The sequence below is a fragment of the Canis lupus genome, chromosome 19 (assembly GCF_011100685.1).
Source record: "Canis lupus familiaris isolate Mischka breed German Shepherd chromosome 19, alternate assembly UU_Cfam_GSD_1.0, whole genome shotgun sequence".
Taxonomy (NCBI): Eukaryota; Metazoa; Chordata; class Mammalia; order Carnivora; family Canidae; genus Canis; species Canis lupus.
The window spans coordinates 32,888,225-32,912,712 of NC_049240.1; the positions used below are offsets into that span (position 1 = coordinate 32,888,225).

Below are 24,488 nucleotides of genomic sequence, written 5' to 3' on the forward strand. Positions count from 1 at the left end.
GCTCAGTCCAACTACCTGGGAGACCTCAGGTAGTCAACCCACATTTCCAAGCTCTGAACTCACTCAAAATGAAGATGACAGATGGTAGATGGAGTGATGGCAAAGGAGTCTTTCCCAGCCAGCTGTATCTCACTCCTTGGAATGGCTAAGAAGGGCTCTTCCTTCATCCACCCAACCCTTTCTATCTTGTTCTATTCCTAATCTATACATTATTGATTCTTCTTTTTGACCTGAGTAATTTCCTAGTGTTCACTCTACTTCCTGAGGAGAGCTCATCTTTGACATTCAACTTAAGCTGTTCAGGAAATTCAAGTGTCATTCTCTTTGGGTTAGAGAAAGAATTTACTAATCATGATACATCTGCTTCTACTGTGGGTACTCAGGTCAGTATCTGATATCCCAGTTATTTGAAATCTGCTCCTGGCTTGCCATAGGGCATGCAATGTATAATAAATATTTTATCAGTGATCGATGGACTCTTCCTATTGGATAAATGCATATAAACAGTGCTTCCCAAATGTAAAGGATGATAATAATCCTTTTCATGATAATGAATGCTATTGACTCAGCCTCTGAAATCTTTAATAGCCCATCCATATAACTTGAGATTTTACTTAAAGATGAAAATCAAATACAGACAATGAAACAAATGAATAACAAATAAAAAGCAGAATCAGATCTATAACTACAGAAAATAAACTGGTGGTTCCCAGAGGAGAGAGGGTGGGGGATGGGCAAAGTGGGTGTAGGGAAGTGAGAGATACAGGCTTCCAGTTCTGGAATGAATGAGTCACAGGAATAAAAGGCACACATAGGAAATACAGTCAGTGGAATTATAATAGCATTGCAGAGTGACAGATGGTAGCCACACTTGTGGTGGGCACGGAATAAGGTATAGAGATATTGAATCATCATGTTATACACCCAAAACTAATGTAACATTGTGTGTCAGCCATAGTTAAATTAAAAAAATTTTAAATCAAATACAGGAATTTGCTGAGATATGCATAATTGAAATCTTAGGTCAAACTATTCTGCATCTTGATAAAAAATAGAGCAATGATTTTTAATTTGTTTTGGGTTATGCAGCTATTCTCAATTTTGTAAAATGTAAATCTTTTGTCTATGAATTCTTTTTTTATATTTTGAACAAATTATAAGTTCTTAGCGCTTTTAACATTTTGTTTAGTATTTGCTTTTCACCTTTTCTCAGCTTAGTAGTGTTTCCAGATAGATATCTGCACAGAAAAATGGGGAAAATCTGAAGGAGGGAGACCCAAAACCACTTTTCAAATCACTTAAGACAGATGCTGAAGAGGTAGCTTAATAAAAGATAAAGAATTTGCTAACCTGGGTTTCCACTTATTCAATAAAGTTAACAGAAAATGAACTTGGGTAGCTGGGAATATTTAATTGCTGCAGGCAGAGTTCTAAATGCTTTTCTTAAAAAACACGTGATTTGGAAACTGAGTTTTTTTTTTTTAACTTTCCCTTTTAGATACACAAGCAGATGATTTTAACAAAAGAAAAAAACTGTTTACAGTGCAGTGTTGCTTAGGAACAAATATTCACCATCTTCTCTTATGAATCCCAGTCCAGTCCATCTCTCATCCTAGCTTTGCTTACTGTGCATCTTTGTACCTCACAGTGCCACTTCTTTGCTTTCTTTTTATGTGTGCCTCCTATGCTCTACGGGCTTTACATATGCTCATTAAGCCAATGATGGGAAACAAAATGTTAAATCGTTTCCCACCAAGTAGTGACAGAGGTTGGGATACACAATCCAGTATGTAGATTTGAATCTCAAGTTACCACTTTTTATCCTTGTGCAAGTTATGCAATATGTATCTGAGCCTCAGTTTTGCCAAGAGTGTGTAGTTAGCAATGTTGCTAGCTTGAGTCTAATCCATTCTCACTAGGAGTCAAAATGATTAGGACATGTCTGGAAGGGTCCAGTAATTGAAAGGGATCCCCCAGACGGAACTCTGGATGGTAGCTTAGCAGATAGCAAAGAAAGTACATTTTCTTCTCTTCCTTATTTACGTGCTCATTTTATCTGGAAAAGTGCTAGTTAAGCCAATCAAATGTCGGGCAGAAAGATAGGCACATTATATGGGCTGGAGAAATTTAATGATCCAGCATATTTTTTTTTTCAGGTAGCTATAGAAAACACTGGCTACTTAACCAACATCCAATCTTTCCCAATGGTATCCCATTAAAAAAAAAAGATTTTATTTATTTATTATTTATTTGACAAAGAGCAAGCGAATGAGAGAGAGTGAGCAAAAGCAGGTGAAGTGGCAGGCAAAGGGAGAGGGAGAAGCAAACCTCCCCCCAGCAGGGAGCCCAACTTGGGGCTCAATCCCAGGACTTTGGGATCATGACCTAAACCAAAGGCAGATGCCTAGTTGACTAAGCCACCCAGGCACCCCAATGGTATCCTATTTTATTCCAGTTTTCATGTTTATCTATGACTCCATCCCCTGGGTGTGAATGCTGCTTGGTCTAATACAGTCTTTACAACATCACATTCCTTGCCACTGACTGCTTTGAGTATGAACAAGAGAGATAATTCAGGCCAATGTGTCATGGAGAGCTGATATCTACTGGAAGCTTTTTCTCATAATAATAATAAGATAAGGAATGGACCAAAAACTGTAATGGTGATAGAACAGACAGATGCAAAGAACTTAGGTCCATGAGGGATTACTATATTGCCGAATTAACTCATCTTATGGGATAATAAGTGTTCATCACTGTTTAATCCACTCAGTTTAGAGTTTTTAGTTGTGTGCTGCTGAAAGTACCCTAGCTGGCACAGTGGGCTTCTGTGTAGTCACCTCCTGTAGCCCTCCTAGAGGAATGGAGCATGGGTATAAGTTCCTAAGTAATCTCTGCTCCTGGACAGTAGTTGCTGAGGTGTCAAGGAAGTTGGTGATGTTAAACTTAGAGTAAGTGATCCAGGTGTGACCACTCCAGATGTCTACTATGAGTTTCTTTAGATTAAATTGGAATATAATTCATATGAGAGGACAAACCACCACACTGTCACCATGGGGGCAGTTGCAGTTTGAGATATTTTATCTCCTCGTAGGATTTGGAATCAGATATTCTTGGTGTGAGTCGTGACTCCATCATTTCTTTAGGCAAGTGACTTAAGTTTTCTCATCAGTAAAATAACAATAAAAATAATATCACATAGGATGGCTTTGTAGATTGAGATAAAGCATACAAAAGTAATAGCATAGTGCCCAGTATATAAAAATGCCCAATATTTGTTAGTGATCATCATCACCATCATCTTAAGGTTGAAATTAAACTGGTACCCACAGAGTCAATACTGGTTAACAACTTCTTGAAATATAGCCAAATAATGCTTCTATTTCTATAGATAATGGTTCATCTCTTGCAAAAAATAATAACACAGTAACAATGGCTATACTTTTTTAAAAGCTCACTAAATACTGGATAATGTCTAAGCATTGTATGTGCATCATCTCATTGAAACTTTATTACAACTCCATGAGCTAATTATCATTATTATTATTACGTATATTTGAAAGAAGAAGAAACTGAGACACTGAGGTGAAGAAATAGTCCCAAATTCTTATGGCCAGTAAGTGGCAGAGCCAGCTTTGAGCCCAGGCAGTCAGTCAGGCAGGCAACAGGAGGCATACTCAAAAGACACTACACTTATTGCTATGTACCTATCCCTGTAAAATAAACACATTGTCACCTTTAAAAAAAAAAAAAAAGACACTATGCTTGCTCCGTCACAAGACCCTTACTGAGTGCTTACTAGAAGCCACTGGTCTACAAGTGTAAACCCTATTAATCACAACAATCACTGTGACATAGGTAATAGGACCCATGAAAGGTCCGAATGAGACTTAACCCTACTTTCCAGCTAACAAGTTAGCCTGTCAGCATTTGTTGGATGCTGGTAGATTTTTGGCTTAAAGACAAAGAACAATGTTCCTCACAGCAACAGAAGTGGCCAGAATATCCACGCTTTTGTGACAATTCCCTCAGAGTGGTACAAAGAGGGCCAGATGGCACCTCAACCCACAGTGGGTTGAGTTTCAGGAGATAAACTCTGAGCTTGGGGGACCTGAATCTTATATAACAGGCAGTAAACATGCCTACGCTTCACTCTGGAGGGAGACATGACCCACATCTTCCAGAGCAATATAAACATCCTTGAAAAGAGAATCCAAAACAAAAGGCAGTCAGTGCCTTGCTCACTAGATGTGCAGAAACTCAGTCTCACAGAGAATGACCTCACCAACAGGTACTATTATTTGCCTTATTTTACAAATGAAGAGATTAAGGCCCAAGATTAGGTAACTTGCTCAAGGTCATGTGGCCAGGTTGAAACTTCCACTCTGCCTTTTCTTTGCTCTGTGACCTTGCTTAATCTAAATAACCTGCCTATCCTACCTCCTTACTATCTTCACCAGTCTCTTCCTCCGCTTCCCTCTTCCACTCTATCTCCACAGCAACCCGTGTGACTTCTCACCTGGATCATTCATTGTACCTGCTTCTAACTCCTTAATTTTGCGATTATTCAATTTTGCCTACAGATTTCAGCCAGGCTTTCCACTCTAAAATGCAAATGTGATCATATGATTCCCCATCCTTAAAATCTTTCAATGACTCTCCCCCATGGAGAGTGCTTACAACATCACATGTGATCCTCAGGGACTTGGCTACCGTTTTAATGGTCCTTCCTGCTAGAACTAATGCAGTTCATACCCTCTCAAACTTCCATACACTTGCACTTGTGCTTCCCTCTGCTGGGAAGCCCTTTTCCCCCACCGCATCTGGAAACTGTGATCATAGTTTTTAGACTCTCACCTGTTGCATCTCCTCAGTGAAGCTTTGTTGGACCAGGCTCTCTCATCTGCCCTGATGCGTCCTCTCTTTTCCTTTTCTCTCCTTCTCCTGCCTCTCATCTCCTCATCTCTTTTGCTCCTTTCTCCATCTTATCACATCAGATCCTATAGCTTTGGCCACCACCTACATCCTGCCAATAACAAAGACCACATAATCATCAGAACCACGTTTGCATTTTACTGTGGCTTCTAGAGTCACTGTCCTCCACTATTGAGGTCTGGCTTGGCCTTTCTCAAAACTGAGTGATGGTTTGATTCCTTCAGAAAATGCAGGGATAAGTGGTTGTCTGGGGGTAGGACTAGAAGAAGGGATTGACTGGGATGGGTTTACAGGAAACTTTTGGGTTGAGGCACATGGTTGATATATTGATTATGGCAATCATGGTGCTGGGAACAGTTCAGGTCAATGAAATATTAGCTGAACTTTTGGGTGGAACTTCTGAGGCAATCTCCTTAAAAAAGAGGGGAGACTGAGCTGGCATATGTCTCTCTGCCTCTTATCTTCTCTACTTCTGCCTGGAGCTTAGAAGCAATAGTAAAGAAGATATAGCAGCCGTCTCATCTCTATGAGGCAACAAGCAGATGGGAAGGATGACAGAACAGAAAACAGGAGAAGTCTGTGCCCCTAATGGCTTCGAGGAGCCTTTTCAGCATCCCTGCCTGACCTCCCTCCAGATACCTTATTTGTGCTTCAATCATCTAAGCCATTGTTTTTCAGATTGCAGTCACTTATAGCCAGTTCCTAACTGACATATCTTTGAAACTGTGTGTCTATGCTGGTAAAATCCAGAGGATCAATGAATAATACATTCAACCAATATAGGTCAACCAATTGATTCAAGATTTTGACTCAGCAGTGAAAGCCATTTGCTTGCCACACTCCTTCCGTAGCAGAATTTTACTCCCCAAACATGCAAGTATTTAAGTTTTCTTTTTCCTCTGTTGATGTGTCTGTGTCATTCTTGGTCTTAGGCTTGCTGCTCAGATGGAAATCAGGCCCTCCCCAGTTCTACAGGGTAGAACAGGTTCTAATGTAATCAGCTCAGGCCAGCCCTGGAGAATTACTTTGTTCTTTGTTTTTATATAAAAATCTGCCAACCGGAACCAAAATAAATCAATAGTGGCTAAACATGGAGGTTCCTCTTTTCAAATTTCTTTGGACCCCTCAAGAAATCTGAAAACAGGAATTAAAGAGATTGCATTAGGAATCCTCATGGAGGCTGAGAGGAGATCGGGCCTGCCTTTGGCGTAAAAGCAGAGAAAAAGCCTGTGTTCTTCATTAAGTCCAGCTCTGCCTGCTTCACCAAATTTACCTCAAGGCCCTGGCTCAGTCCCAGGCATGGCAGGATGGAAGTCTCGGGTCCAGCCAGGTTTGGTGCAGTCCACTTTTGTTACTGGCCAAAAGACCCACAACTTGCACACACTCTCTAGAGCTGAATTTGGTCCTAATCATCTTAATGAAGCCATTGGTGGCAACCCTGGTTTGCAATGATTCCTCTTTCTCTGGGTGGTTTTATGTTGGACCCTCCCCACACTTTGGGGTGAATCTACAGAGCCATGGTGATTTCTCTTGTTATGAGCATGCTTTATGTCATTTATCAAAGCATAAGCCCTTATAGGATACTTGTCTGTTGTATACTTTCTGGTCTTACAGTGCCTTGGACCACGTATGACCAAGTCACTGGGTCTGGACAGTTCCTGCAATTGTCCAAACTATGAATTTTGGACTCATGAAAGCATGGGGTTAATTCTCAGCTTTGCAACATCTGAGATCTACAACTTTGATCAGATTCCTAAGCCCCTTCAGTTGCCTCAGTGGCAGGTAAAAGGTTTGTCACAGAATCAGGCTCCGAGGGATCCCTGGGTGGCGCAGCAGTTTGGCGCCTGCCTTTGGCCCAGGGCGCGATCCTGGAGACCTGGGATCGAATCCCATGTCGGGCTCCCTGCATGGAGCCTGCTTCTCCCTCTGCCTCTCTCTCTCTCTCTCTCTCTCTCTCTCTCTCTCTCTGTGACTATCATAAATAAATAAAAATTAAAAAAAAAAAAGATTTAGAATCAGGCTCCGAGCAGTTGTTGACTACAGTAGTTTTTGCTATGATAGATTCAGCTATTTCGTTTTCTTTTCATTCTTTTTTATCTCCTTCAATTTTTGGACAAAATTCTGGTGGTTGGTGTGAAAATAATGCAGAGATACTAATGTGAGGATGGTACGTAACCAACATAGGCAGGCATGTTCTGGTTGTCACAGACCACATAACCATGCAACTCTACTACATTTGAAAATGAGACACAGTCACACCATAAATGTTCCTTTAGCATATATGCCTAGCCCTTACGAAGCTGTTTGTTTCTCTCTAGATCCTGTATACACAGTTGGACTCTGCAGATACCAGGTGGACAAAGTTGATTCCTTTGTAGCTTCTTGAGCAAAACAGCCACATCATGGCAAATTGAGATGACCAGATTGTCCCCAGTGCATGTATATCTAAAAGCAACTAAACAGAGAGTGAAACAGAGATGAAGAGGTCCTACAGATCTTTGCTATGCTACGTGGGATCAGCAGAACTGGCATGACCTGGGAGCCTATAAGCAGTGTGGAATCTCAGACTGCACTTCAGATTTACAGGATTAGAATCTGCATTTTAACAATACTGCAGGGGACTGATATGCACTTTGGGGTTCAAAAAGTGGCTGCTATAGAGAACCTTTGGTAAGAACAACAGGAATAAGGTGTCTAAGAAACCATTTGGTCTCTCCCCATAAGTCTTAACTGATGTCATGCGCTGCTGGGTAACACTTCCCATCACACTCAGAAGAGGGGGCTCCTTTATTTGTTGACTTATGCTTCATGGGAATTCTTAATAGAAGTGGAATCAATCATTGTTCACATATTACTGCTCCTCAATATCTTAGGCCACCAGGCTTGCTTTAGGTAATAGAGTCTAAAGGGATGAGATTATGACCATGTTAGATCCATTAACATTTATATCTCCCACTGGCAGTAGAAGTAGATAGGATTGCAATTCATTTACTCCTCAATGATTTCACTGAGGATCCAGGCACTGGGTGAGGCCCTGAAGATAAAAAGAGGAATGGAAGGTGGCCCTTGCCATACTTGATGAGGAAGGCAGGTTTAAGAAACAGATCATTACAATCCAACACATGGACAAAATGTGACTTTGAACTTTGTAGTGAAATTGCTGATGGAGGTCATCATTCTCTTTCCTGCTTTGTAGAAAGGAAGACCCGAGGAAGAGGCGATTGGAATAAAGGGACTCCCATGGAATACCTTTGTGAATCTGACTCACAAGACCCCTTCTTCTGTGTACAGCTTTATTTTTTCCTCAGGCACTGGCACAACTGCTTCCTACACCCTTATTAACCCTTAACACCAAGGATTGAAAGTAATGTCTTGAAATGTATTCTCCCCAGAACTGAGATCTATGCTTTGAGTTTATTCTTCCTGCAGTTTCTCTACTTAGGTTTTTTTAAATATTTCACAGCATCTCTACTACAATTAGACCTGAAAACAAAGAAATAAACCCTATTGGTGATTTCTGCCAATATCTGGCAATACCGTGGAAGAGATGTTTTGATTAGGCAATTTTCATTACTAAAAACACTATAGCACAATAAATTAATTCAATGTTGTGCACTTATCTATTAGAAACATTACTATAGGAGTATAAAAATGTTAATTATTCATTATCATTGCTCTGATTATTTGTTGTGGCTGATAATTACATTGAATATATTTTATATCAGTAATAACCTTCTGTCTACATTTACAACATGTCGTATCTTGGGGGCTTGTCAAGTTTTTTCCCCAAGCCTTTCCTTTATTAAGACACAGACCTCAGGAGTACATAACCTTTATGTTGAAGGCTGATTTTCTTCTTTCATATAAAGAGCAAATATTATAGATTAATTAATCCAGGATGATTATAATTTAATCACTCTTCCTCTGGCTTCACAAGGGATTCGGCTTTTATTCAGTTGCTCATTCATATTGTTATGAAGAATAAATGCAGTCATAAAATATTTGTGTGCTATGAATTCACAGAACAACTAACTGAGAAGCTGGAGAGGGGGGATGCATACCAGCCAGGCACCCGCTTGAGTCCCATATCATGTGGCCTCAGCCTGGCATACATGCTCAGGACCCCACAGGTGAATAGTCTTAACCAGGATAGGAGAGGGTAGCCTCTAACCCAACTGAATTTGGAGTAGTTCAACCACAAACAAAAGATTTCAGACCCACAGAATTCACCGAGCAGCTATTACACATCAGCTCTGTGTTAAACACTGAGCATAAATTCCCTACTCATTGCTTGATCTTGGAATCGTGTTTGTGCCTTGGTTTCCCCATCTGTAAAATGGGATAATAACAGGAACTTCTTCATTGTGTCATGAGGATTAAGTGGATTAAGCATTGAAGTGTCTTGAATGTGCCTGGCACTGGCAAAACAATAAAAGTGGGCTGTTATTTTGTTTGTTTTAATTTTCATTCAGATGTTTCCCTTGTCAAGATGGTAGCAGATGTATAAGAAGTAAGTAGCAGAGCTTATTGTTCAGATGCGGGGGCAGAGATACAAATGCAGGATGTGATCTGTTTGCCCGGGGTGTGGTGTGTGAGGAAAGGCTTCCAAGAAGAGATCTGTGGAGCTGACTCACTAAATAAATACGCTGCTGTGTTCTGTAGGTCCTGTGGGGTGGTGGTGGGTATCAGGGGGGTGCCCTTCTGAAAAGAGGGAGAGCTGAGATGCTTGTCGGCCAAGGTGGGGATGGAAGGCGCCAGCTAGATCAGAAGACCCAGTCCCGTGGAGACAAGCACAGTGGACTGACAGCTTGGGCTTCACCCGAAGGCATCAAGGCACCACAAAAGGATTTTCAGCCACAGAGTCACAAATGAGATCAACATTGCAGGACTGGCCCAGCAGCCACCTGGAGTGTGGAAGAGATGGTGGCTGAGAGTCTGTGGAGAAAGAGTCAGTGGCAAGATCCAGGCAGGGGCTGTGAGGTCTGCGCTGAGGCAAGGAGATGTGGGCTCATAGTACAGAAATTGTTCATAGGCCCAACTTACCCCACAACTGGTCAAAGGACACATTCTGAGAGGAAGCAAAGCTTTTGAGTTTGGTTTTATTTATTTATTTATTTTAACATTTTATTTAAATTCCATTTGCCAGCATATAGTACAACACTCAGTGCTCATTCCATCAAGTGGCTTCTGTAGTTTGATTTTAAGTAACAGTTATGTTATTGGTGGGGTGAAGGTGGAGGACAGGAGGGAAGGAGGGAAGGGTTATAAGCAAGAGGTGCAAGGTGAAGGTAACAAGAAACATTTATTACATGCCTACTGCATGCCAATCACTGCACAAAATGCTCTCCTATTACTTCATTAAAACCTCACAGAAGTTTAGTGAGGAAAAGGCCATTACGATCCCATTTTACAGATCAGGAAATGGAGGCTCCGATTGTAACCATTCAGGGCCACAGAGAAAGAAAGTGGTAGTTTCAAATTCTGGAACATTCCTCCTTTGATTTGAATTGTCAGTAAAATGAGCAAATGATTCCTGTGACTGCAGGATTTCACTCCATGGCTTAAATGGTAGCACTCTGAGCCCTCCCACCGGATAGCTGCCTGTGTGAGCATGATGGGGAGCTCATCAGAAAACCTACTGGGCTTCTGAGCAGCCATGGTTTTGTGTCCTGTCGAGTTGAGGTTTTAACTGCCATGGGAAGTGGCTCCTCCTGTGAGGTGTTTGTTCTGCCAGAACCAGGAGAAAGCCGGGCCTCAGGTGTCTGCTCTTAACACCAAGGATTGAAAGTAATGTCTTGAAATGTATTCTCCCCAGAACTGAGATCTATGCTTTGAGTTTATTCAAAGGTGACCACAGGGCAGCAGCTTCCCAGCCAGAGGGTGGGGAGGATCAATGATGGCAACTGAGTCTGGGGGTTGGGGCGAAGCAGACCTTGGGGAGGGTGCCAGTCAGGGTGGGGCTCTCCGAATTAGGATGAGCAAGATCTCTGGGGAGACCTGTGGGTGGGGCAGGAAATATTCCAGCTGAGGAAACACTTGGGACACCCAGGCTTGGAGCCTGAGATGAAACATGGAAGAAAGAAATTCACGAGCTCCTCTCTCTGGGCCTCAGTTTTCTTGTGTGTTCAGTGGGACAACTCTTTGCAGAACTGAGACGGGGACTGGTGGTAATGTCAACGAAGCAGCACAGTGACAGGGCAGGAAGCCCACTGATGTTAGCTCCTGGCCTGGGGTGGGGGGGCAGACCACCCAGAGACAACCAGATCTGTGGAGGGTGGAGGTAAAAATTTGTGTGGCAGAGCTCCCACGCAGCAGCAGGGGGAGGCTGTGACCCTGGGCTCCCAACATGTGGGTTGGCCTCCAGTGGGATTTTGAATAGGTTTGGGTGGGGGCACTTTTGAAAGACAGACTGTAAGAGATTAATTAGCCCGAAGAGTGCCCTTAATCATCAGTCCTCAACACTGGCTGCGTTTTAGAATTGCCCAAGGAGCTTCCAAACATACTCCTGTCCAGGCCACACCCCTGGAGGATCAGGTTCATTTGATCTCCAGTGGGCCCAGGCATGGGTCTATTCTTAAATCTCCTCAGGATATTCTAATATGTCGCCAGAGTTTTAACCACCAATTTAGACAGAGAGTGAAGGCCAGCTGTTTGGGCACCACCAGGCATTAGCCTGAGCTCCAGGGCAGGTTCCCCAAGCTCGGCCACGTTAATGGGGCAGCTTTGTGGGAAGCTTCTGGAGCCAGGGAGGCACCACAAAGCAGGCTCCCGGGACCTTGGGTCAGCCACTCTCTGCCTCTGCTGGGGAAGGGTACAATGTGGACAGTGTCACAAAGCATGGGAACACTTTCCTCAGCATCTCTCCATTATCTGGCCAGCAAGACAGGGAATGAAGGAGAACCTATGGCTGCTCCTCCAGTCCCGCTTTGCACACCTGTGTGGTGGGATGCGGCGCTGCCCTTGAGCAGAAGAGATGAGTGCAGAAGAGAAGACTGGAGCTGGGCTGGTGACCCACGCTCCCCATAGTGCAGGGCAGGTCTTGACTGGCTTGGCATGGTGTGAGCCCATGCAGGCGACTCTTCATTCTGCAGGAGAGGATTTTCCTGTTTATGGATTACATGTGGCTGGTTTGTAATTCCAGCCTGGTTTTTTTCCACTGCTCCACACCCTCCTGTGTCTCCCTCCTGGTGGCCTGGATGGCACACGGGATCCCACAACTGTTATCTGAGCAGACTGGGATGTCAAGCTGGTTCTCAGTGTTCAGCCTGGCACCGAACACACTACAGGCACTAAATAAATGTTGACTGATGGTTGTGGCCACCAGATCATGATGTGCATCTCAGAGCACAGGAGAATTATTTTTGGATTTTCTTTTGTCCTCCATTGTGCTGATGAGCAACAGTTGACTGCGATACATTCTAGACTGACTAATCGCCTTTTCTACAAATGCCTTCCAAGTCTGGAAACAGCAGAAATTTTCTCTTTGTTGCCAAAGTGTTATCTTTCTATAACCTCTTGTTAGTTCAGCTGTATTTTTTTTAAGATTTTATTTATTTATTTGAATAAAAGCCAAAGACTGAGCATGAGCAGAGGGAGAGGGGCAAAGGGAGAGGGAGAAGCAGACTCCCTATGGAGCAAGGAACCCCATGCAGGGCTTGATCCCAGAATCCTGGGATCATGATCTGAGCCGAAGGCAAACGTTTAACCAACTGAGCCACCCAGGCACCCCAATTCAGCTGTATTTTAGACCAAATATGTCATATAGCAGTTTCCACCATGGTCCAACCTGAACTTTGTTTTTGACATTTCACCACGAGGCACTACATTTAATAACTATTATGTCTCTATTCAGAAGTGTTTTGAAAAGCTAAGAGAGACAAGTCTTTATAAGAGAGCAATTGTCTAAATCAAGGTCAAAAATAATTTCAGATGCCATCATAGGTAAATGCGGGATTTAAAAAAGTGAGGATGGGACGCCTGGGTGGCTCAGCAGTTGAGCATCTACCTTCTGCTCAGGGCGTGATCCCGGAGTCTCGGGATCGAGTTGCACATCAGGCTCCCCGCGAGGAGTCTGCTTCTCTCTCTGCCTGTGTCTCTGCCTCTGTGTGTGTGTGTCTCTCATGAATAAATAAATAAAATCTTAAAAAAAATAAGTAAGGATAATCTAACCTGGTAGACACAGGAACCAACTCCTAATTTTGAAAAGGTTATCAGTGGGGTTTGATACATGCTCTGGGAGCCAACCTCTAAGCTTACTTATTCTAAGGAAGTATATCTGGATTTGAAGAAAGAAGAGCCACATGGAAGAAGGATCTCTCCTGAGAAGATGTATCTTTCACTTCAGGGGCTAATTTACTATTTGCTAAAAAATACAGTTCTTCTAACAACTTTATATGAAAGAATGAGGTCCCCCTGGTGAAATATGAGAAAACTTTCTAGAGAAGTTATTTCTTGAGCTACATCTTAGGTAGTGTGAGATTTAAAATAGCAAATGTTGAGGGGGGAGGGAGAGGAATGCATTTCTGACAAAGTGAGTAGATTGACAAAAACATAGGGACCAGAGAGGACCTGTATGAGAGATGATGAGGGAATGAAGCCAGTTACTTGAGAGTGGTGGTGGCATAGAGAGGAAGCTAGAAAGTCTGAGAACTAATTCTTGCTAAACAGCTGTGAGCTCTCACCCTGGGAACATCAATACTTAATGGGTCCTCTGAAGGAGAAGCCACAGAAGTCAACGCTCTAACGGTGTCATTCCCAGCTCAATGGCTACCCAGGTGGAAGGTGTCTTAGATAAGTCCTTTCCAGCTTGTCATAAAGCTCCCTCGAGTCATCTCTTTGCTGGTATGTTTTACCTCACTCTACAGGGTTTGGAGGCATCTGGGCCTCCTGGCAGGTGGGATAGGGTTTCCTCCTTCCTATATAGGTGAATTTAAGGATACAGCTTAATGCCGTGGTCAAAAGTACAGACTTTAAGGCCAAAAGGCCTGAGTTCAAATGCCAGCTCAGTGCCTTACCAGTACTGCAGTGTTGGAAAGTTACTCAACCAGTGTGCACCTTAATTTCCTCAGCTGCAATGTGGAGGCGCAAATAATAGCACCTACTCTTTGAGTTATTGAACAGATGAAAGATCTGTACATCCAGAGAGTGCCTGGAACATTATTTGTGCTAAGTGTGAGCTGCTATACAGTGGTTTTCATTACTGCTTTTGTCAGTGATGCTGATACTCTTCTGTTCCTTGCTGACACACCTCCATGTGTCCAACCCTTTCTTGCCAATCTTCCTTCTCTTCTATACAGAGTAAACAAATGATGATTCTCCTATTTGAGCAACACTGTGAATTTTGCAAGTGCTTTCACATACACGATCTCATTTGGCCCCTGGTAAGGGTGTAAATACTTTGCACATATGAAAATGAGAACAACAGCCCCAAAAATGATATATAGACTTACCCAAGGTCACTGTGCCAGCAAGTGGCAAATGAACCCAGTCTGGTGTCCCAAATTCATTTGTTCATTCATTTCATCTGTTATTCATCTGCTTGTATTTTTTGAACACCTGTTCTACACCACAGACTGGGCAGATAATTGGTGATATGACTATAAAATACTTGATCTTGCTCATGTTCTAATGGGAAGTGGCAGGAAATGGAGACAATCCAGTGGTATGAGTAGAAGGAAACATAAGTTGCCCTAGAAGCATACAGGAACTGAGAGGGAGGTCAATGGACGTTTCAAAGAGATAGGACCTACAGGTGAGTCTGGAAAGATGAGAGACAATCAATCATCAGCACAGAAAGGAAGAGAGGAACTCCACCTCATCCTTCTCTAACCCCACCTGCTCCCCCAACACACACCACCTCTACTGGATTGGCAACAGCCTTGAGTTTAAAAAAGAACAGGGTTACTGGTATTTGCGGCTTGTCTTCTACATGCTCCACAGAGTTAAGGCTGAGCCTATAAGGAGTTCACCATTTAATTCAGGGGTGGAGGTCTCAACAGGACAAATGGTGTGCAAATAAGAGCATCCAGGATGACAGAAGGTGTTGTGTGCTTGGTAAGGCCTTAAGCATAACTGGCCCAGGTGATATGCAAAGATGCCCAAAGGGGGTCAGCCCACAGGTTGTGTCTCGGCTATCTCAGCACCCCCACATTACATTAGCTCCCTTTCACACACCACATAGTAGACAGAAAGCCCTGTATATCTGTTATATCATTGGTTTGACCTGAAAATCTTTAAAAGCAGACTCTGTAGAGAATACAGAAATTGCAGAAAAAAGGGGCAAATAATTTGCCGAAGGTGGTTGACTTAGTTATCTGTTGCTGTGCAACAGATTACCCCAAATCGTAGAGCCTTCAAACAACAATAATCACTATCTCTTAAAGTCTCTGTGGGCCAGGAATTCATACCAGGCATAGGGGAAATGGTTTGTCTCTGCTCTACATCTATAGCCTCAGTTGAGGGCTTGAAATTTGGGGACTGGATCCATCTGCAGGCCAGCTCACTCATATGTCTGGAGGTTGATTTGGGCTATCTGCCAGGGTTGTTGGTAAGAGAACTTTTGTGTGTCCTCTCCATGTGGCCTGGACTTCCTTACAACATGGTGGCTGGATCCCAAGAGCAAGAGTCCAGAGAGAGAAAGAGCCACATGGGAGCTATGCCTTTGTGACCTTCCTTGGAGGCCATGCAGCACCACATCTATCATATTCAATTGACCAAAGCAATTGCAAACGTCCATCCAAGTTCAAGAAAGAAAACATAGACACCACTTTTCAAAGATCAGTGTCAGTGTCACATTAAAGAAAAGCACATGGGATGGGGTATATATAGGACACCTTTGCAAAAGCAATCTCCCATAGTAACACAACTGTCAAATAGCAGATTGGGGTCCTTTCCCACATATGGCTGCCCTAAAATATCTGCCTCTCATTAACAATGCCATCTTCTCAACTGGAGGAAGACACATGTGTCCATAGATGTCTGAGTATCCAGAGGCACATTCTACAGGCCTGAGTGCTGGGTGATCTCCATCTAATATGAACATGATAGCCATTTCCTGAGCCTTGTCTTCTTTTGACTTCCTTGTCCTCTGAACAACCCAGCCAGAGCTTTCAGAGGAATACACATGCCAGAACTCCACAAGCTAACAAAGCTCAGAAGAATAAGTACCAGTGCAATCACCTAAAGTTTACCTTTCTGCCTTAGTGTTTTTTGGGGGGACATCCCTAATCTTGTTTCCAGCTGTTTCTGCATTTCTATGCTGCCTATCACCTTTTAGACCCAGATGCGATATGAATTATTCATTTGATTTGGGGCAGGTGCACCCATTTCCTCCCAGGACCCCAGGGGCAGGCATAGGAAATTAATTCACAGCGTCTGTAGCTTGAAGTCACTTGCAATTTCCACACCACAGAAAAAATAAACTGAAGATATGGGACTTGAGAAAGCTCAAAGGTGTTGAGAATAGTCATCAGCAATTCTTGATTGTCTCTTAGACAAAAGTGGGCACTGATTCCTGCATGAAAGGTTTATGTTAGCTGACAAAAAGGGGCTTCCCGGTTGTGGAGGTGATACAGTCCTGTAACAGGGAGTGAGGGATGTCATAGACGCTCCTCCCTGGAAGTCTTAAGATAATGGCACAGAACTGCCTACACGCAGTAGGATGGATCTGCCACCTTCTCAAAGTCCTCCCCAACCTGGCTCTTCTATTACTCACTGATGATTCCAGGACTAAGAAGTTTGAGTCTCTTCCCCCTGGGCATCTTATGAGTCTGAAGGGCGAGCATTAAAGATAGACATGGCTCGTAGCCCCTACTATGGATCAGCCCTCATCACTCTAGATTTCCCAAGGGCCGTTTGGTTATGATGTACTTTCTGTCATTAGAAATGTCATTCATGTCCCAGTCTCTAGCTCTATGGGAGCTGGCTTTCCTTTATTAGCAGCCCAAAAACTTCTCCAGCAATCCTGAACTCTAAACGTGTTCTCAAACATGGGAAATTTCTGACTGGGAAGGATTGTTTTTCAGCGTAAGAATAAAATAACCAGATTATCAGAACTGGATGAGAAAAGGAAGTAATTTTGATGGTTTCTCTTCAGTTTGAGGGATCCTCTGAGTTTCCAAGGTCCCTCAGGTGAAGGGGAGGGCAGTGAGGAGACCAGGGACTCCAGCACCAACTAAAGTAACTTCTGTCATCTGTTTTACACAATCAGGGAATCCTCATCTCGTTAAAAACAAAACAAAACAAGACAAAACAAAAAAAAAAAAAACCTTAACAAATACTAATCCAACTTCCTTGATATCTAGAAGGCAAGATGGATGCTGAAAAGGGGCCATTTCTTACCCACAAAATATTAAATGGGGTTATCACAGAAAGGCTTATCTAGAAACTCAATACCCCAATTAAGTTACTTTTCCTTCTAGAAAAGTCACCTTCACACTGAGAGTTTTGGCTGTAGATCATGCTGTGTTTCCACGAGTCAAAAGCCCTTGTTTGCTGGGGAGCTATGAAAACAGAGGGTTTACAAGGTGCTGCACAGCCTTTCCAGAATTACCTTGGTAGGAAGGCTCTTTTTTATTTTTTTCCTTCTGCATTCATTTTGTTATTTCAGTAATTGCTCTACCTGGACTCTGGGGACAGTTAGGCACCTGGTTGTATTGATTCTTTTCACACTTCAATTTGAAAAGGGTCTTACGCCATAAAATACATCTACTCTGATTCTTTTCTCCATTGCCACTTTATTTGGGAACTGTTTGGCCTTAGCAACCCCTACTGATTGATAAGTGTGAGCTGCAAGGAAGCCATGTAACTACAATTCTAAGTGGTTATGGTTATTTATGGCATGAAATTTAGCAAATGCATCTGTTGCCAGCAATATTTGACTTATACAATTTTTAGAAAAAAAATGTCCTCTTAACACTGAGGATTGATTTTTGGGGGGTAAGGTTCTTTTGTGATCATCCCCCAAGTGATAACTGATATGATTATTAATTATTGCTATCATGCTGATTATTAATATACCATGGGTGATGCTGAGATTGGGACGCTCAATACAATTGAATTTTCCAGCCAAACATAACAGTGATCACAACTACATTCCTCTTATGTGCCAAGCATCTTATTAACGTGATATCTTTTAATCTAAGCTTCACGATCAATCCCATTTGTTTTCCAAAGGTGAATGAATTGGGCTTTTCCATATTTGGTCACATGACTAGTGACTCACAGCTGGGAACAGAGGGCCTGGATTTGGACCCGGCTTTGCCTGACTCCATAGTCCATGCTCTTTGTCACTGCAGCGGACCAGCATCCGAAAGAGCTGTCCTCTCCGTATTTAATTTGATTACTCTAGTTTCTAATGATAAAGGGTATTCCTTTCTTTATTCCTTCTACATGCATGCCATTACAGCTTCCTTCGGCTAGAAATCTGCATCTTCCTCTTTTGGAAGTAGATTCAAAACATTGTTTACACTTTTCTTGGTAACCCTGAGCTATCATTAAGAATTTGGAGTTGCCACAATAACACAAATATTCTTACTCATTAAACCTCTGTATGAAACACGGAGAAGGGCATTACATCTGTCAAACCTGCCCAAGATCTCTACCGAGCAGATGTCATTTCGTCAACTTTATGGCTGAGCAAATAAAAGGTTAAAGAAGTATAAGATAACTTATCCACTCTAGAAGGCAGGGGCCAGAGTTGTACCAGGTCTTTCTGACCACAGAGCCTTTGTGTCTACACTGCCTTGGTGCTTTTCAGCAGTAAGAGTACACAGCGAAGATGTGGAGGCACCTCATGGGTGTATTCTAATTATATCAAATCAACTGTGTGGGTTTAGGAAACAGAAAGGAGAGTGCATTAGGATCCTGGCAGTTTCTGGCTTCTCACCTAAATGAGCAGGCAAGGAAACAACAGGCACACTTCTGTTATTCCCTTTATCTTCTCACTTTCTCCCTACCTCCCATGGCATCAGCTCCTTGAGATGCAGAGGAAGGCTCACATGTCCACAGATATATGTCTTCATAGAAGCCAGCTCCCAAGTCCAAGTGCACTACGGATGCTCAATGGTCCCAGCACCGTGGGCAAAAGGAGCTGGACTAGACCTACCATAGGAGAGACCTTGATCACTATGGGGCATCTTGCTCAGAGATCTAAGCTACATAAGAGAAGACTACCTTACTACTTCTGAGTGAGCCCTCAATAAGTATTTGTTGACATATGGTTCAATTAAATGCAAGAAAAAAAAGAACTTCAAGCTGTTTCAAGTTTAAAAAGTAAATATTTATAGGCTGTAAGAATTTGTCAGGAAGTTTATTTGTATATCTCTATACCAACTGACCCTACCTTAGATACTTTTGGTGTGTATGACTTTTAATTTTCAGGGCTTTTTCTGCCTCCTCTCTTACCCTGGCCTCTCACGTTTGGTGTGTGAAGATAAATCACCACCTGTGTTATGATTAGGTGCAAAGTAAGTGAATAGATTCTTTTTTAAAAGAAGAATTTTTAATTTATTTCTTCATGAGAGACACACAGAGAGAGGCAGAGACATAGCAGAGGGAGAAGCAGGCTCCCTATGGGGAGCCTAATGTGAGACTTGATCCCAGGACCCCGAGATCACGACCTGAGCCAAAGACAGACGCTCAACCACTGAGCCACCCGGGTGCTCCAAGAGTGAATAGATTCAAAGGATGGACCATTGTTGGCCCACTCAAGACTTTCCATTTCCTCTGGGCCCTTGGCTTTTTCTCAGATTCCTCATTACAGAGCAACTGGCTCTGAGTTATGATATTGTACTGTGATTACTATGACTGCTGCCATGATATCTATAAAAACTCTTCTTTTATCTTGCCGAATACTGAGATGCACTAACACCCTTTAAAGGAATGTTGGTTTGTGAAAAACAAAAAAGGCTTTGTCACTTGCTAAGCTGATTTATAGAGTGTCCCATTGCAAAGATACCCCAAACAGTCATGCAACTTCATGGTTTTGTGATCAGTTACATGACCCTATTATTGGTATCATACAATTATTGATCCATTCATTGATCAAATATTAACTGTACACCTACTCATTTTCAGGTACTCTTGTAGGGCTTGAAGCTATTGTGACATACAAAACAATGTCCCTGTCTTCACGGAACTTTAGTTTTATCAGAGTTTTCTGTTTGTTTTTTTGTTTGTTTGTTTGTTTTATTTTTATTTTTTTTTATTTTATTTATTTTTTTATTTTTTATTTATTTATGATAGGCACACAGTGAGAGAGAGAGAGGCAGAGACACAGGCAGAGGGAGAAGCAGGCTCCATGCACGAGGAGCCCGATGTGGGATTCGATCCCGGGTCTCCAGGATCGCGCCCTGGGCCAAAGGCAGGCGCTAAACCGCTGCGCCACCCAGGGATCCCTGTTTTATTTTTATTTTTATTTTAGAGTTTTCTATTTGGATTGCAGTTTAAGAATTCTATCACCCCCATCATCAACTATGACCTTCAAAAAAATTCTGAGAACTAGGTGGGGAAGGTATCGCTCTTCCCACTTTACAGATGAAGAGACTCCCCTGGGCTCTCCCCTCTCCGTCTGGCAGGACGGGAAGGACTAGACTTGGGGAAATTTGTTGGGAGCAGGAAGGCAAAGGTGCTGAGTTTGTGAAGGAGCATGCACAGGTATGTGCACACCTGGGGGACTTGAAAGCTTGAGGCCTGATGTCCCCGAGCTGAGCTAGATGTGGCTTCAACCTGTTTTGGAGCATCTCTGTTCTGGCACCCATGTCACCTGCTCTCTGGCTCCTCATCACCTCAGGGACAGATAGTGAATACCAAGGAAGATGCTGCTAGGCCTAGAGTAGCCCTTCCTCCCTCAGCTATAATGCAGGATAGGAGCATAGACCCATGAGCACATCCTAGCATCTCTCCTTATGTGCAAGAGCTTCACATGAGAGCAGAACGGTGACACATCTACCTACAAGAAAGGATACGTTTGTCACAAACAGGACATTACACTTCGCCGGTGACTCACTGAAAAAGCATTTACCTCATGACACAAATTACATGTGTTCCTCATCCAGAAGCATGTCTTAAGTGTTCAAATGCCCATTAATCCTCCAGTCATGGGAAGATGGTGGCAAAGGGCGTGGAGGAGCAGCAGGCTTTGGTGGCAGTGACTCCTTAGCTTACAGCCGGCATGACCTCCACCCTGGAGGACCTGGGGAAAAACTGTCCCTTGTAGGCAGAGAACGCAGAGTTCCCCTCCTGCAGGGTGTTTCTAGGGGCCCAGCAGAGTTGAGTTGCTAAGGAAATCCCAGGAAAGTCCCTCCACCCCTGAACCCGGCAACTCCTCACTTGCTTGGGCCAACAAACCCTTTGATTCCTGCTTCCCACCCCAACCCCGGGCACTTCACATGTCTTCCAGGGAATGTTTCGAAATATCCATACACTACAATAAATCACATTTTACATTTATGGCTCCTCATTATCTCAACTCTCAAATGAAAGCAACTCTGTTGCTTGCCTGGGAGGCCATGAGGATGGAAAAAGTTGGAGTGAGAAAGAGGTACAGAAGGAGGCAATGTGCTATGTCTACACCAGCTCATCTGTGTGCTGAGGCAGGACCCGGGTGGGTCTGGGTGCGTGCCTCAGTTTCACAATAACCTCTCCGAATTTAGGTTTCCCCGGGGCGCAGATGCTATTAACACCTACAACACAGGGCTGTGGTGTCGATTAATCAGATGCATCACGGCCTAGTACAGGACCCAGTTAGGTAGCAATGTGGGGCTGGGGGCATACAGATGATTTCAGACCCTTTGGATTTATCCTCAGACCACGTGGATTAAAGAGAAGATAGATTTGTAGAGCACACTGAACACCCGAATTTAATTTGATTACTCTAGTTTCTAATGATAAAAGGTATTCCTTTCTTTATCATCTGTCACCCATCCAACCACAATTTTTCAGTGAACATTCAGCCATGTATTCACTTGATATGAAAGCATCAATTCTGTAACTCAGTCCCTAAGCAAGAACATTCAGGAAAGGCATCTGACCAAAGGGTGAACAGAAAACAAGGGGGATGAATGCATTTTATGTTTGTCCAAAACAATTTTGGATTTGCTCTTTAGGCCTCAAAATCAGGGCTAGCTAATAATATTCATGCTTAAAAGTGTGAAGTCTGCAGAAGTGGGCCTCTCGGGACACTCTCAGGAGGCTGAGGGCTTGAGACAGGAGCACTGAAAGTCTGTATTACTGCAAACCACCTCAAAAGCCTATTTTTCCAGCTATCATTTGGACCTTATTGGTTCTAATTTGTTGAAAAGGGGGAGGGGAGGAAACACCCAATACCATCTGCTTCATTGTTTTGTGGGAAAATATATGCAGTTAAAGGGGAGAGAAACATTATTTGCCCAGTCTGAAGCTTTCAGTGCTCCCCCACAACTATTTGACCTGAATATATTAAAGATTGTAATGTTTTGTTACATGTCCCAAGGCAAAAAAAAAAGAGAGAGAGAGAGAGAGAGAAAAAAAATCAGGCTATCACTTATTAGCTTTCTGTTCCTGGATCCGACCAGTTGATTCGACAGCGCAAAAGATAGTGGGAAATCCAAAGGTAAAGGTTAAACTCTGTTTTATTATGTTTACAGGATTTAAAGGGTAAGTCAGGAAGTGCTTACATAACATCCAGTGAAAGTGGTGGATTAGTAACCAGAGCGGGACTTAAAAGCGGCCTTAATCCTTCGAATCTCCAGGGGTGAAAGGTCAACCTCTAACACCAGGTTGTGTAAAGAATGGAGAAGCCACAAGCTTCTGTTTCATCGTGGCCCTGCTAATCCACTGAGGAAATGAGCAGCCGGGGGTTTGGGGAGAGGTAAACGCCTCCTCCCAGGGAAGCCACCTGTGATTTCGGCCAGGGAGGGAGTAATTAAAGTCGGCCGGGCCCAGCGCAGGGGGGTAGGCCGCGGACAGACAGCCCCCAGCTGCAGGGTTTGAAGGGTGGGGGGCCTTCCCCCACCTCGAGGAGTCAACCCTGCTGGCCCCCTGCCAAATCTGTAAGCGGACCACTGCTTTTCCCTGACAAGATCTTGTCATCCCGGCAAGTGGGCTGCAGACCAACGACAATCACATGCGTGCACACACACACACACACACAAGTGCACACATGGTCACACACGCACGGCCTCATCAGGAACTCTGGAAGGGGTTCATTGACACATTAACAGAGCCGGCTGCAGAGAACATGGGCCCGAAGAAATGTTAATAAATCTGCTCTTTCTCATTTGTTCTCTTGCTTGCCCTCCTCTGTCGCTCATCAAAAATGGGGGGAAAAAAAAAACCACTTTCCTTACTCATGAATATAAGATTTAAATAGATCCTCTAAAATTATAGTCAGCCTCGTCCCCTAGGATTTTGAGTACTTTGGGAAGTAATTACCTGTAATATCTCAAAGTGTGTTTATCTCTCTGCCCCTCTGACTGTCCATCTGTATATCCATCTACCTGTCTCGCTACTTTCTGCTCGCATGTCTTTAAGACATCTTAAGACACAAAAATAAACCTGAAGGCAAGTGTGACATCATAGGGACAGAAGCACTTTTTCGGGAAGCCTAGATGAAGGACAGCAAGAATCCAGGATTCAGATTCCTCTTCTCCTAGGTCTCTCTTGGTACTCATTTCTGGCCAAAAAAGTAGGGTCCACTTGATGGTCCCCGGGCCCCTGGCCTTTCCCCAGGAAGCATCTTTCCCTGAATTCCCTGTTAAGCCACAGCATGTCACGCGGGATGTTTCGAGTCCACAACTTAGTAGACATCTTCCTTCCATGCGTGGACAAATCGGATCTCGGGATACAATCAATTTGTGGAAGAAAGTTCCAACACATTTCAGCACAAAGCTAAAAAAGCTTTCGGAGTAGCCGTTCCATATTTATTCTGAGCTGGCCTTTATTAAATCACTGGTGAAAAATACGGAGATTCGTCTCAGCTGTACTTTCATCATCTTAAAACAGCAGAGGCATTTATCTTATGAAATTGCAGAAGTCGTGCGCCGTGCAGACGGATGGCTCGGAGGTGCTGTTGGCATTAGTATCTGATTGTCTCGCCTAAGGTGTTTATGACGCGTACAGCTGCTAATAGCTTATGCTGTTCATTTTTTACAGAATTTGTGGTTTAAGCATTCTGCTTAGAATATCTAAAATATTTCTTCCCTTCTTTTAAAAAATTGCATCAAACTGTTTAATGTGAAATGGGAAAAATGCTTACTTACATATATTTGATGCTTTGCCTCTTCCTTCCTTCTTTCTTTCTTTCTTTCTTTCTTTCTTTCTTTCTTTCTTTCTTTCTTTCTTTCTTTCTTTCTTTCTTTCTTTCTTTCTTTCTTTCTTTTTCTTTCCCCTCAGAGCCCTCAACTCTTTCCTTGGTGTTTCAGAGCCTGGTTTGTTCCCACCAACTATTCTTCATTAAGTCAAAACTAATAACCTCACTGCATTTGGAAAATGAGAGAGAAAATTGAGTATTCGCTTCCCTTGGGATAAGGGTTTAAAAAATAGATCGAACATGGGATTCAGGGGCAAGCAGAAGA

At 43.1% G+C, this 24,488-nt stretch overlaps 1 long non-coding RNA gene across 1 annotated transcript; it reads left to right on the plus strand.

Moving 5' to 3' along the window:
- Positions 1–822: 822 nt before the first annotated feature.
- Positions 823–8,884, plus strand: LOC111091061. The gene is made up of 3 exons (XR_005373792.1): positions 823–892; positions 7,254–7,605; positions 8,132–8,884. It is a non-coding gene; the product is annotated as an uncharacterized LOC111091061 (long non-coding RNA).
- The last annotated feature ends 15,604 nt before the right edge of the window (positions 8,885–24,488 follow it).